General features: G+C 43.2%; 2 protein-coding genes across 3 annotated transcripts in view; one reads left to right on the top strand and one right to left on the bottom strand.

The window, feature by feature from the left end:
- The window catches only part of LOC128693215 (SET and MYND domain-containing protein 4), a 128,250-nt gene that overhangs the window by 28,240 nt on the left and 85,646 nt on the right, over positions 1 to 14,364 (bottom strand). The gene's annotated exons all lie outside the window — the stretch shown is intronic.
- LOC128693214 (uncharacterized) overlaps positions 8,812 to 14,364 on the top strand; it is a 76,769-nt gene continuing 71,216 nt past the window's right edge. Inside the window, exon 1 of the mRNA XM_053782714.2 lies at positions 8,812 to 9,329. The gene's annotated coding sequence lies outside the window, so the exon portion shown is untranslated. The remainder of the gene's footprint in view (positions 9,330 to 14,364) is intronic.

Here is a 14,364-nt window from a genome sequence, read left to right as displayed (position 1 = left end):
AGTGGCTCTGAAGTACGTAGTCTGGTGGTCATCTCTGAGTGGCTCTGAAGTACGTAATCTGGTGGTCATCTCTGAGTGGCTCTGAAGTACGTAGTCTGGTGGTCGTCTCTGAGTGGCTCTGAAGTACGTAGTCTGGTGGTCGTCTCTGAGTGGCTCTGAAGTACGTAGTCTGGTGGTCATCTCTGAGTGGCTCTGAAGTACGTAGTCTGGTGGTCGTCTCTGAGTGGCTCTGAAGTACGTAATCTGGTGGTCATCTCTGAGTGGCTCTGAAGTACGTAATCTGGTGGTCGTCTCTGAGTGGCTCTGAAGTACGTAATCTGGTGGTCGTCTCTGAGTGGCTCTGAAGTACGTAGTCTGGTGGTCGTCTCTGAGTGGCTCTGAAGTACGTAGTCTGGTGGTCGTCTCTGAGTGGCTCTGAAGTACGTAGTCTGGTGGTCGTCTCTGAGTGGCTCTGAAGTACGTAGTCTGGTGGTCGTCTCTGAGTGGCTCTGAAGTACGTAATCTGGTGGTCGTCTCTGAGTGGCTCTGAAGTACGTAATCTGGTGGTCGTCTCTGAGTGGCTCTGAAGTACGTAATCTGGTGGTCGTCTCTGAGTGGCTCTGAAGTACGTAATCTGGTGGTCGTCTCTGAGTGGCTCTGAAGTACGTAATCTGGTGGTCGTCTCTGAGTGGCTCTGAAGTACGTAGTCTGGTGGTCGTCTCTGAGTGGCTCTGAAGTACGTAGTCTGGTGGTCATCTCTGAGTGGCTCTGAAGTACGTAGTCTGGTGGTCGTCTCTGAGTGGCTCTGAAGTACGTAGTCTGGTGGTCGTCACAGCACAATTACAATCATTATGTCCGAGGTCATTCCTTCATCGTTAAGAGCATTTAACGAGAAACTATTCCCACATCAAAAGGAGAAAGTTATTCGACCATCAAATTTATTTTTTTTCATACTGGAAGGAGGAAGAGGTGAGTAAAATGGAGAATAAACACGAGGAAGAAGATAAAGAGGAACACGAAGAGAAGGGAGAAGAGACAGAGGGTGTGAAGGAAGATTCAGGGAATAAATATAAAAGAGGAGGAAAAGGAGCGTTCAATTCATAACCGAAGGACTAGGGTTCAATCCTGGGGCGGCTGGAACCGTAGGGACTAGCGTCCTCACACTTGTTGCCCTTTTTTCACGTACCAATAAAAAGGTATCTTGTAAGTCGACTGCTGAGGGTGGCATCCAGGGAGCAGCAGCAGCAGTAATAGTGGTATACTTGGGAAAAAGCTGGTAGGGAAACAGCTCTTTTCATATAAATTCATTCCTATTGAGTTAATTCCTTGAATAAAAACCATATAAATCTTATCGAAATGATAGCACTTCCTGGTCACCTCAAGTCGTCTCTTCTTCACAAACACTCATGTAGAAAGAACAAATAATGACAGGTGGGGAAATATACAAAAATGTTATTTAATTTACGCTATCCCGTCAGTCAGCTCACACACTGTGGTCCGGGGGTCGATCCCGGTACGACTGGAAGCATTAGGACATGTTTCCTTAAGACACCTCTTGTCCGATGTTCACTCATCAGTAAAATGGGTACCTGGGTGTTAGTCGACTGGTGTGGGTCGCATCCTGGGACAAAATTGACCTAATATGACTAAAATGCTGTGCATAACAAGGAGCTTTCTATACAGTAGTATGTCACTGATGTCAGCTATGGTCTGTATACCTTGTACATATAGTTGTAGAAATAAAGATTATTATTATTATTATTATTATTATTATTATTATTATCATCATCAGAGACTGGAGGTAATTTAACTGTGAGATGAAGGTATCTGCTGAAAAATATAAAGAGGAGTGATTGATGAGCAGTGTAAGAGCGATAAAGATAATGAACAGAGGGTTGAGGTGTAATGAAAGGAAGATAAGTGATGTAGGAAGAGAGGGAGGGACAGAGTAAGGTACAAGGGAGAAAGGAAGGAAGCGATGGGAGGGAGGTAGAATGCGTGTGGGGTAAAAGAGGGTGAGAGAGAGAGAGAGAGAGAGAGAGAGAGAGAGAGAGAGAGAGAGAGAGAGAGATGATGTAAAGAGGAAAGAGTAAGGAAGTTAAGCATGGGAAGAGTGAGAGAGGGCAGGAGGGAAGAGAGTCCTAGTAGAGGGACAGTGAGGGAGGGAAGGGGAGAGGAGGGGGAGCAGGGAGGAAGGGAAAGAGAGAGAGAGAGGAGCTGTGGGAAGGGTACACACGCCCCTTCTTCCAACCAGCAGACTGTAAACAATGCCACATCCGGGTTACAAGGGTCAGCACTTGTACGCCACGGAACCTACAAAGGTGACAATATATAAGCGTTATAAAGGGTCTTCTGCAGGTGATCTACTCTAATTACATAATAAATTTAGACAGGTGTATTTCACAAGCGATCTACGCTAATTACACCTGTAATTTTTAACAGGTGTCATATACGTGACCTAAGCAGCTGCATGTCTTGCACAGGTGTCTTACAGGTAATCTACGGTAATTATACAAGTGCCTTCTACCTGTTTCTTCTACATATGTTCTGCAGTAACTATACAAGAGATTTTCATAAAATTATTTCTTATCCATTAATATATGTTTTTTCCTGGTTAACGTGGTAAATAAATTTAAATTTTACACCAGAACTGAAGTGGCAACCTCACTGAATCTTTCAAAAAATTAACTTAATAAAAATGAGCTTAATCGTATCCAACCTATCTTTGGCATGACAAAAATCAGTGTTTTGAAAATTAACACAATATATATTTTAGTGATGTTCAGACTGATTCTAGTAGTTATTGCAACAATGAACTAGCACATTACTTGGAAAAACTAACTTATTTCATGAGCTAAGATCACAAATTTTCTGAAAAGAACATGGCAGTGTAATTACTCAAGATAAATTTAAAAACTATTTATTATATTTTATTATCACACTGGCCGATTCCCACCAAGGCAGGGTGGCCCGAAAAAGAAAAACTTTCACCATCATTCACTCCATCACTGTCTTGCCAGAAGGGTGCTTTACACTACAGTTTTTAAACTGCAACATTAACACCCCTCCTTCAGAGTGCAGGCACTGTACTTCCCATCTCCAGGACTCAAGTCCGGCCTGCCGGTTTCCCTGAACCCCTTCATAAATGTTACTTTGCTCACACTCCAACAGCACGTCAAGTATTAAAAACCATTTGTCTCCATTCACTCCTATCAAACACGCTCACGCATGCCTGCTGGAAGTCCAAGCCCCTCGCACACAAAACCTCCTTTACCCCCTCCCTCCAACCTTTCCTAGGCCGACCCCTACCCCGCCTTCCTTCCACTACAGACTGATACACTCTTGAAGTCACTCTGTTTCGCTCCATTCTCTCCACATGTCCGAACCACCTCAACAACCCTTCCTCAGCTCTCTGGACAACAGTTTTGGTAATCCCGCACCTCCTCCTAACTTCCAAATTACGAATTCTCTGCATTATATTCACACCACACATTGCCCTCAGACATGACATCTCCACTGCCTCCAGCCTTCTCCTCGCTGCAACATTCATCACCTATGCTTTACACCCATATAAGAGCGTTGGTAAAACTATACTCTCATACATTCCCCTCTTTGCCTCCAAGGACAAAGTTCTTTGTCTCCACAGACTCCTAAGTGCACCACTCACCCTTTTCCCCTCATCAGTTCTATGATTCACCTCATCTTTCATAGACCCATAAGAACTATAAGTATAATAGGACACATATTGAAGTGTAATCTTATAGACTCGGTGGTTGATTTGTTTACTACGTTTATAATGCTGCACCTCACCAGATTTAAAATAAACAGCATATATGCGTAGATACGCACCTTTATCTTATACACAGATACACACCTTCCGCTGTATATACACAGATACACACTTATCTGCATATATATATATATATATATATATATATATATATATATATATATATATATATATATATATATATATATATATATATATATATATATGCAAAACAACCACTCTGAAAGAATAGAGAAATTCCAAGCGCTTTTGTGACTACTCACATTATTAGTTCCTTGATAATGTGAGTAGTCACAAAAGCGCTTGGAATTTCTCTATTCTTTCAGAGTGGTTGTTTTGCATATTCTGAAATCACCTGTTTACTGTGATCTTATTGCATATATATATATATATATATATATATATATATATATATATATATATATATATATATATATATATATATATATATACTGAGAAATCTACATCTCTCTTGGAACAGAGAACTACGAACCTCTCACTACATAGATACACAACCGAGTATATATATAATAAAAATAACTCTCATACATGTCGCAACAAACTGTCATGAAAAAAAGCAAGGAAGACGAAAGGCTAAAATCTTTAAGCAAAAAAAAGTGTCATAAAAATACTAAATTTTTCTGCTCAAAAAGCGAGGCAAGAGACGGAGTCTTCACGAGCAGTCAGGTTCTGCAACCATTAAAAACGAAAATAATATATATTACGAAAACATTTAAAAAAGAACACCACGAGCATCGCTATTCTACTGCAACTACATATAGCCCTGGTCATGGACACGGTCGTGGGGGCGCTGACCCCCCGGAACACCCTCAAGGAAGGCAACAACAACACACACACGTTAGGAAGTATTTCTTTAGTCACAGAGTTCTCAGGAAGTCGAATAATCTGGCAAGTGACGTAGTGGAGGCAGGAACCATACTTTGTTTTAAGACGAGGTCTGCTAAAGCTCATGGAGCAGGGAGAGAGAGGACCTAGTAGCGATCAGTGAAGAGGCGGAGCCAGGAGCTATGACTCGACCTCTGCAACCACAAATAGGCGAGTACGCACGGCACTAAACTAAAAGTCGGTATCACTGACGAACATTTTATGCAAAGTGCTTGCAGAGGAATGTGCAAGCACACTGGTGGGCTGTTTGGAAAGAATGTAACTTCTGACGTAACACCAAAACACAAGGAAAAGCAAATCTTGCCTCACAAATCTGAATAAAACATTAAGAAGTTACGAACATCAAGAAGCGAAAAGGTTGACTGCATATTCTTGGACTGTAGGAAGGATCTTTGACACAGTTCTCACCCGAGTCTGATACACACAACAAAGAAGGTAAAAGGGAAAAGTCTGCATTTGCAAGGAATTTAGGGGTCACTTCCCCCCCCCCCACTGACAAGGCATGTAACGTTAGTTTAACATTAACCTGACATTCTTGGGTTATGCACAAATAACCCGCACATGGGAAAGAGGAGCTTATGTTTCGGTCCGACTTGACACAAATGAGTCATTTTCCTCACTAGCAGAAGATACCAAATAAAAGATTTATCTTTAATGCCTTTTCAGACAATTTCCCTTCATAATGACATTATGCGTGGAATAGAACACTTAGCGCCATTACTTGCAGAGGTGAACGCTACACCAGCTGATGAACGCTACACTAGCTGATGAACGCTACACTAGCTGATGAACGCTACACTAGCTGATGAACGCTACACCAGCTGATGAACGCTACACCAGCTGATGAACGCTACATCAGTTGATGAACGCTACACCAGCTGATGAACGCTACGAAGGAGCGACTAATTAGGAGCTGTAAGCTGGCTCTCGTGTATGTGTATGTACTCACTTGACAACTCTAAGGTTAAAGAAATACTTCCTAACATCCTTTTGACTTATCCGAGTTTTCAACTTCCAGTTGTTTTCCCTTGTTCCTATATCCCATCTCGGAAACATTCTAGCTCTGTCTACTTTATCAATTCCTCTCAGTACTTTACACGTCGTTATTATGTCTACTCTAACCCTCTGATCCTCTACTGTCATCAGATTGAGTTACCTAAGCCTCTCCTCACAAGACATACCCCATAACTCCGGGACTAATCTTGCTGCAAACTTTTGCATTTTCCAATTTTTGGACGTGTTTGACCAGGTGTGGGTTCCATATTGGTGCTGCATACTCCAATACGGGCCTGACGTACATGCACAGTGACATGAATGACTCCTTACTTAGTTGTCGAAATGCTATTCTTAGGTTTGCCAGGCGCCCGTATGCCACAGCAGATATTTAGTTGATGTGCGCTTCTGGGGACGTGGTTGGTATAATGCTCACCCCGAGATCCTTTTCCTTAAATAAGGTTTACAGTCTTCGATTCCCTAGCCTGTCCTCCGTCTACGGTCTTGTTTGTCTTTCCCCAGACTTCATGAGTGCACTTAGCGGGGTTAAACTCCAGGAACCATTTGTGGGACCAAGCTTGTAGCTTGTAATTATCCCCTTGTAATCTTACCTGATCCTCGTCTGCTTATATTCTCGTAATTATTTTCACATCATCAGCGAACAGGGACACCTCTGAATCTATTGCTTCAATCATATCATTCACATATACAAGAAATAGTACCGGACCCAGGACTGACGCTTGTGGAACCCCACTCGACACATGCGCTCACTCTGACAGCTCATCACGTACTAACACTCATTGTTTCCTTCTTGTAAGGTATTTCCTGATCCAGTGCAGTGCTTTTCCTATTATTCCTGTCTGCTCTTCTAGTTTTTCAATCAGTTTCTTGTGTTTACCTGGAGTTTACCTGGAGAGAGTTCCGGGGGTCAACGCCCCCGCGGCCCGGTCTGTGACCAGGCCTGGTACTGTATACAGCTAAAAATATACATCATCCCCATGAGCTTTTTCTGCATATATGTATGTGTGTGTGCTGTGTGTTGAGTGTGTTGAGTGTGTTTGTGTGTGTGCGTGTGTGTGTGTGTGTGTGTGTGTGTGTGTGTGTGTGTGTGTGTGTGTGTGTGTGTGTGTGTGTAGAGAAAGTCGCCCTTGAAGCTTGAAGTGTTTCTCTGGGACTGGACAAAAAGCGGGCCATCCCGCCCCTCCACCAGTCAACACAGCCACTAACAACGGACACAGCCGTTAAGAATAGTGGATGTTCCTGTTAAAAACAGTGAATATAACCGTTAACTTCAGCGAACATAGACTCTAACGCTACCGATCACCTGTTAATGCATACCCTTTACCTTGTACCAGCCAAGAAACACACACACACACACACACACACACACACACACACACACACACACACACACACACACACACACCGGATACAGGAAGACGTGGTGAATAAAAGGCAGAGGATAATGGCAAAGAAACTGTCGGAGTGGGCACTGATAACGAGTGGAGTTCCTCAAGATTCAGTGCCTTGACCTCTGATATTCCTGATGTAACTCACGGAACGGGTGAGGCTTGAACCCATAGCAAGTGAGTCCTAAAACTCACAAGCCAGTGAGTTTTTGCACTCACTTATCACGGGATCAAACTCCACCCGTTCTGTGATTTATTTGAAACCGTGTTATTACGATTTCGTGAGTCTTTCTGAGGCACGTCAACGAACTGCAGGGGAAAAGTAATCATATGTATACCTGTTAGGAGATGGGACCTGCCTCGTATGGGCCAGTAGGCCTTCTGCAGTGTTCCTACATTCTTATGTTCTTATGTTCTTAAATTAATGAGTATAAGGCTCGGACGGAACACGGAGAGACTTCAAGAAGACTCGAACAGCTGAAAACTTGATCAAAAAGGTGGCCACTTGAATTCGGTCCTGAGAAGTGGTAAATGACGCCTATCGATGATGGGGCGAGATGACCGAACATGGAATACAACTTGGGAGGAGACAGGCTGCAGCCATGGTGCTATCGGAGAGAGAGAGACAGATATGGAAATACATTTCTCCAAGCATAATATAAATCGTACAACTTCAACAGCATATGCAAGACTAGATAACGTAAGAACATAAGAATGGAGATATAACCTGAGAGCATCTTTCAAAAACTTGAACAATATAAGACATTATAGACATTTAGGACATTATACACAACATACATTAGGCCTTTCTTAGAGTATGCGGCACCAGTATGGAATCGGCACTTGATTAAGCATATAAAAGAAATCAGTAAAACTCCAAAGATTTGGAACGAGACTGGTACCGGAAGTGAGGGAAATGGGTCACAAAAATAGACCTGAGAACTCTGAACACTAGAATAAGGAAGACCTGGTCAGGGTAAATGATCACGGCATGCAATATACTCAGAGGATTAAGCAGATGGGAGCACGCTGTTTACCATGAGAGGAGAAGGAACCAGGTAACAGACTGCAGCCGAATACGAGTCACAGGTACATTAGGAAGTATTTGTGTGATGAATGATTTTGAAAACCGAAGAAGAATTGAGACACTTATTCAACGCATGGGAATCTTTATTGAAGAAGTATTTGTTTAAATTTGTGAGTAGTAACTGGAACACATTAGCTGAAAAAGTGGTGCAGGTAAGAACTGTACAGTTTCAAGAGTCGGTATGATTGGGTCCTGGAGGCCAGTATCAGTGAAACTGGTTGATAGGGCTTAGAGACGGGACTAGGAGCTTTGAATCAACTCCAGCAAATATATGAGTAATTAAATAAACATACACACGCACGAAGAGGCGGGGGCAGGAGCTGTGAATCGACTCCTGCAACCACAAACACATGAGTACAAATAGGTGAGTACACACACACAAACACACACACAGCCTAGAAACTAAAAAGCTCTCATACGAACGACCAAACTCCTTTCAGACATACGATTAAGTGCGAAACTCCCGTCCATTGTTGACTGGCAGCTCGTTCTTGTGGAGGTCTGGGAGAGAAGAGACTCGAAGACTTTACGAGAGCTTCGGAGGGCGGGGTGTTAAGGGGCGAGGGGAGTGAGAGGTGGTAGAGAGTGTGAGGGGCGGTGGAGAGGGTGAGGGGTGGCGGTGAGTGGGATGAGGGGCGGTGCTACGCCGTGGCTCTAGTTGGTGTTTGGCCACGGCAGAAGAAGCATCGGGATTTCTCCAGCAGTTCCTGACTCACTCCTGACACACTTACACATCCTGCAGTGTCTGTCCACTGCACGCTGTATCTTCTAGCTACGTTAGCGCGCAGCGACTCCAAACTTGCAATTTTTTAAAACATTTACTAAATACATACCCTCCACTTAATACTGAAGTGACTTTGAAGTATAAGAGGGATGTCCTGTTCCTTCTAAGTGGGTATAAGTGTGAGGTGGTGAGAGTATTGTAGCTTACAGGGAGGGTAGGGTAGGCTACAAGTGTGTAGTGAAAACTGGGGACGCTATAACTAGTGTTGACGTAGTGGAAGTATACTAGTAAATAAACGACTTCAAGTTAGGGGACGCAGTGACTGACTGGACATATAATAGTCACTGAGTAACGAGACGGAGCTTCCCAACAACGCTTCCGCCGGCACTGTATGATGTCAATGGCTGTGTTTCCTTGAGCACCGCCTCGCTATACGGAAAGGTAAGCTTCCTGTCCAGCGCTGTGATAATGTCAAGCATGGCTCTGCTGCACATCAAACTGCTCATTAGGTGGCAGAAATTATTTTTTTAGCGTGTGCGTGTGCGCGTGTGTGTGTGTGTGTGTGGTGTGTGTGTGTGTGTGTGTGTGTGTGTGTGTGTGTGTGTGTGTGTGTGTGTGTGTGTGTGTGTGTGTGTGTGTGTATTAATCTGTTTATCGTTGCAATAGTTTCAGCTCCTGGTCCTGCCTCTTGCCAGGGTTACTCCCCCTAGCCACGTTTGCCTTTCATACGTATTCTTAAAACTATGCACGGAACCTGCCTCTCATGACCAACCTCAAGATAAAGAAATTCTTCCTGACATCCGCGTCTATCTTCTAATACTACCCTAGTGTACTCGTTCCCCGCCTCTCGAACAGTCTATCCCCTTCGAAAATCTCAAGTCCTCTGAGTATTTTTTATGTTGTATGTTCCTTGGTGTTTCTCTCCTCTAGTGTCTTCAGTTTTAGTTCTTTTATTCTCTACTAACAACTTATTCCTATTTGCTCCACGACTAGCCTTGTTGCAAACATTTACACTTTCTTCAGTTCCTTGACTTGCTTTATGAGGTGTAGGTTCCATGCTGGTGCTGTGTACTCCAAGATAATCTTGACATATGGAGGTGTTATATAAACAGTAGTGTAAGACTCTGAGATTCCTTATAGCTAATCTTAGATTTGCAAAAAGGAGCATTTGCTACAGAGATAGATGTGTGTGTGTGTGTGTGTGTGTGTGTGTGTGTGTGTGTGTGTGTGTGTGTGTGTGTGTGTGTGTTGTTTATCTCACGTTCCGAGCTTCAGTTTGGATCACTATCTGGAGGGATGAACGTGGCATTGAAATCACCGACTACCAGAGAGCTACGAGGAGGAGCGGCCAGCGCCGTGTCCAGTATTACTGCAAGTGGGTCACATACCACCTTACTTAAACTATCATCGCACCCTTCATTACTCTCATGAACTCGTGAGGCATTTTCTTATTGCTTTACGTTTTGTTTTTTGTCTTCAAGTCGTCAACTGGTGTGTTCATGGTGCAAATGCAATATGCTTGCTGCAAGTCTATCCTGCACTGCGGAATAGAAATTGACTACACTGACAGGAACTTATAAACGTTAGTCATTCTTATTTTCCACCACTTGGCGCTTCCATATTCACAGATTAACTGTGTAAAAAATATGAGAGAGAGAGAGAGAGAGAGAGAGAGAGAGAGAGAGAGAGAGAGAGAGAGAGAGAGAGAGAGAGAGAGACAGAGAGAGAGGGGAGGGAGGTAGGTTAAAGCAAGCACTACTGATGAAGGTCAACCAGGACATATACACAGCAGGAAATTATATTATTTATTTCAATTAAGAGAACCCCCCCCCCAAAAAAAAAAACCCGTTATCTTTCTAAACACTTCGACTGTTATCTAGCTAGGTGAATACACTACCATTGTGTTACTGGTTTATTATTATATTTATGGAAAACACCAAAACCCGTAAGGGTCACTGCAACCGAAAATACGAGCGATTATCTTACATCACACGACTGTTATCTTAGTAAGGAACAACACTCGCTGTCTTACCGTATATAAATCTCATAAAGCACATATATATCACCAACACGATAACTATGCAAACCAACGTTTAAAATGGAAGATAATTTTTTTTTCTATACAAGTAAAAAATTTTCATATTCATATGGGAAGGTCATTATATTTGATCCAAGGATGGGAAGATTACCTCCAGTTCCTTGGATCAAGAGGCCTACACCATTAGCAAGGCACCTGCGAGAGTATTCAGTACACTGACCATCACTTGAAGAGAGGTTCGTTGATGCTGAAGGTCTCTTGATCCAAGGAGCTGAAGCTATTCTTCCAATCCTCGAATCTAATGTAATGACCCTTCCTCTATGAAAATCAAAATTGTATACCTGTACACAATATATATAGGGAAGTGCCACCTCTATAGCTGGAATGGGGACCCTCATCCTCAGAGAAGACAATAAACGTACCTCAGGGAAAACTCAAGGTTCTCCCCGGAGCTGTTTGAATATTTTCTTCTCCTACCACCCCCTATATATTTTATATTCTATCTGGGATGCATCAAGGAACCTCCTTTTATTTTATCAAGACATAATGTGTGTGTGTGTGTGTGTGTGTGTGTGTGTGTGTGTGTGTGTGTGTGTGGTGTCTGTTTGTACTGTGACCTTACAGAGTGTATTGCGACCTTAAAGTGTGTACCGTGAACTTAGTGTGTACTGTGACCTTAACGGGTGCACTGTAACCTCAACTTGTGCTGTGATCTTAGTGTGTACTGTGACCTTACAATATGTACTGTGATCTTGGTCCACAGTGTTACCACAGTGAATGTTGCATCACGATACTATAAACTAAAATCAACAACAACGGCTCGCAATTCGCTGCCCATTAAAGAAAAAAATCTTAATTGAAAATACCTACTGAAGTGTAGTGAAAAAAAAAGATGAGTATAACCGAGTGTGTTACGCCAGAGTGAACCACCAATTATGACGACCAATTGTGCTTTTATCACAATCAAAGTTTCACTTAAAAAATATAATTTTTAACATGATATACGACTGAAGCGACGCTAAGAAAAACTGTAATTGTTATTGGTTGGTTAATTGCGCTTCCAGCCTATTGGAACATGAAGGTCATTAAGGCTGCATATGTGCTTGCAGCCGTGCAGCCGGTGTATATATATATATATATATATATATATATATATATATATATTTGCGTACATCAGGCACGCTGATGCACGCAAAACGTGCCTGACGATTACCCTAATTCCTTGAATAAAGAGCCGCTCAGCAGCATCAGAGCAACCTCGTGAAGGGATGGATTAATATATACTTGGGAAGTTCTTAATCAGGACGACCTCAACAGTGTTAATGTTACAGTGGTGAGTGTGTGTGTGTGTGTGTGTGTGTGTATGTGTGTGTGTGTGTATATATGTGTGTGTGTGTGTATGTGTGTGTGTATGTGTGTGTGTGTGTATGTATGTGTGTGTGTGTGTATGTGTGTGTATGTGTGTATGTGTATGTGTGTGTGCGTGCTTTATGCATGTATGTACCTTATTGCATATGTATGTGCATATGTATGTGTGAACACATGTGCTTGCATATATTGTTTGCTTGTATGCATATGGGTATTTATTCATGTGCATATGTATACTTGTGCGTTTGCATTCGCCTATCAATATATATAATGTATGTATGTAATGTGTATGGATGTATTCTCTTGCACACGTATACACATGCATATGTTTACGTGTGTATAAGTATATATGCATGCGTGTAGTCACCGAGTTGTGATTATTATTATTATAATAAAAAAGAAGCGCTAAGCCACAAGGGCTATACAGCGCCATCGAGTTGTGAGAAATGGTATGTTGATACCGACAAGATGTGTAAAAAAAAATTACGTACAGTTTAGGTCATTTAATACAGGATTCGTATTAAGACTGAACAAGCCACTCGTGGATTTATGGCCACTTGGGCTTTCCATATCTAGTCTTCAAGGTGTGTATTGAGTTTTCCTCTACCATTGTGTGTATATATGGATAAGTGTGCAGGGTGACGGTACGTGGTGTTGGGTGGTGTGTGGCTGGGCTGGAGATATCTGCACCTGCCTTGTTACAAAATATTTATAAGAGTGGCGGTCAGTATGGCGCCTGACCACCAGCTCCAACACCCAGTTCTCTCATAGGTGCTCCTGCTGGCGGTGCTGACTACCTCCAGGCGACTTATGGGTGGTAGGAACCTCCAGTAGCTTGTGCTGGCGGCGCTGACGACCTCCACCAGGCAACGTATGGGTAATAGGAACCACCAGGAGCTCCTACTGGTGGTGCTGACGACCTCAAGTAGACTATGAATCGTTGAAACCACTAGAAGCTCCTCATTTGCGTCGCCAACGAGCTTCAGCCCCTGAAATGCCCTTAGCTCCCCCAAAGCTTACCAGACAAAAACAAATACAGAACTACCTTGATAACCAAAAACCTACATTAGTATAAAAAAAACTTTGGCGCCTGGAGCGCCTGCTGGTGGCGCCGACGATCTCCAGGCAACCATGGATCGTAGGAACCGCCAGGAGGTGCTCTCACATACTCCGCACAAGCAGGATAAATTCTGTATTCTCGAATGCTTGGTAAATTAGAGTTTAACTAAGAGACGTGCGCACGGTGTCACTTCGAGCAGTCACTAGTATTTAACTTCATCGAGCAAGCTGTAGTGCTGGCAGTTCTCGAACTCTCCTTTCATCCCTCCCTGGCTCCCTTCTGCGATCTCCTTCCCTCTTTTCATCCCTCCCTCCCTCCGTCCCAGTGGTTCTTTCCCTTTCAAACACTTTCATTCGTTCACATAAAATTCAATCATTTCACTTATCACCCCACATCCTTCAATTTACTCTTCCCTCATACACTGATCCGGTCACTTTTCATCCATCTTTACCCCCTCCTTTACCCCTCTTCACTCTTCCACATCCCTCCATTTTTAGCCCTTTCTACGATTACTCCTTACTTTTCTCTCTACTCCTCTCCATTTAGTTTCCCTATCCTCCTCCCCGGACTTTTTCCTCCTTATCACCCGTCTTTCCAAATTTCCACGCCTCCTCACACCGTCACTTCAGTCCTCCCAGACGTGAGGTACCAGCCACAAGGCTCCCACGATGCCGTAGTGAGCAACATACACGTCAGGTCGATCACACATTCCGCCGTCCTCGGGGGACACGCGAGAAAATTATCACCAGCGTTGCATTAGCTTCTTCCGCTGACAGTGAACACGGGATGAAAATTGCAAAGATCTGATAGGTAAATTAAGAGTCAGGTAAACGCATGGGGCGCCAGGTGGGAGGATGGTGAGATGTACACATATAGAGGAAAATGTGTATATCATTGAAGTTGCTGCTGCTGGTGGTGCTGCCGCTAGTGGTGATGGTGTTGCTAGTTGTGGTGGTGAGCATGGTGATAGTGATGCCGCTGGTGGTGTTGAAAGTAGGGAAAGTTGTTGC

This window comes from Cherax quadricarinatus, chromosome 28, assembly GCF_038502225.1.
Source record: "Cherax quadricarinatus isolate ZL_2023a chromosome 28, ASM3850222v1, whole genome shotgun sequence".
Taxonomy (NCBI): Eukaryota; Metazoa; Arthropoda; class Malacostraca; order Decapoda; family Parastacidae; genus Cherax; species Cherax quadricarinatus.
Note: the sequence above shows the minus strand (reverse complement) of the source record. Positions and strands in the feature narration are given on the sequence as shown.